At 43.4% G+C, this 1122-nt stretch overlaps 1 protein-coding gene across 5 annotated transcripts in view; it reads right to left on the bottom strand.

The window, feature by feature from the left end:
- Trpv2 (transient receptor potential cation channel subfamily V member 2) overlaps window positions 1-1122 on the bottom strand; it is a 22842-nt gene that overhangs the window by 12913 nt on the left and 8807 nt on the right. The window lies entirely within an intron of this gene.

Raw genomic sequence — 1122 nt, 5'->3', positions numbered from 1 at the left:
TGAACAGACCCATAAAATACAAGGAAATTGAAACAGCATTACAATACTTCCCAATGAAAAAATGCCCAGACCAGGTGGTTTCACAGTAGAATTCTACTAGACATTTAAAGAATATCTGTATCCAATATTACTTAAATTATTCAAAGATGATAGAGAGGGAGAACCCCCAAATCCCTATAATGCCAAAATGAGATAAACATAAAACCAAAAAAGAAAACTCGGGTTGGAGAGATGGCTCAGCTGTTATGAACACTAGTTGTTCTTGCAGAAGACCTGGGCTCGAATCCCAGCACCCACATGGCAGCTAAAAACTGTCCATAATTCCAGTCCCAGGGGATTCAACAGCCTCTTCTGACCTCCGCGGGCATTGCACGACATGGGTGCACTGACCTACATGCAGGTACCACACGCATACACATAAAATAAAAAAAAAAAAAAAAAAAAAAAAAAGCTGGGCACAGCAGCTCATGTCTGTAACCGTAGCACAGGGGTGGGGTAGATTCCTGAAGCTCACTGGCTAACCCACCTAACCGAATCAACAAGATCGAGGCTCAGTAAGAGAGATCTTGTCCCAAATAATAATAATAAAAATGATAATAATAATAATAATGTGGATGGGCTAGTGAGATGCTCAGTGAGTAAAGGTGCTTGCTGAGAAATCTGATGACATGAATTTGAGCTCCAAAATGCACATGGTAGAAGGAGAGAACTAACTTCTGAAACCTATTCTCTGACCTCCACAAGTGCACAAGTGCCATGCACACAAATGCACTAAATAAATGAATAATTTTTTTTGTTTGTTTTTGGTCTTTTTGAGACAGGGTCTCCCTGTAGCCCCAGCTGGTCTGGAACTTGCTTTGTAAACCAGGCTGGCCTCGAACTCACAGAGATTCACCTGTCAAGTGCTGGGATTAAAGGTGCGTGCCACCAGACCCCGCCAATAAATGAATACTTTTTGGGGCGTGGTGGCACACGCCTGTAGTCCCAGCACTTGGGAGGCAGAGGCAGGTGGATCTCTGTGAGTTCAAGGCCAGCCTGGTCTACATAGTGAGTTCCAGGACAGCTGGGGCTACAGGAAGACCCTGTCTCAAAAAGAGCCCCCCAAAAAATAATAAGGTAAAT

The sequence above is a fragment of the Nannospalax galili genome, unplaced genomic scaffold (genome assembly GCF_000622305.1).
Source record: "Nannospalax galili isolate Female #2095 unplaced genomic scaffold, S.galili_v1.0 scaffold1283, whole genome shotgun sequence".
NCBI classification, from domain to species: Eukaryota; Metazoa; Chordata; class Mammalia; order Rodentia; family Spalacidae; genus Nannospalax; species Nannospalax galili.
Note: the sequence above shows the minus strand (reverse complement) of the source record. Positions and strands in the feature narration are given on the sequence as shown.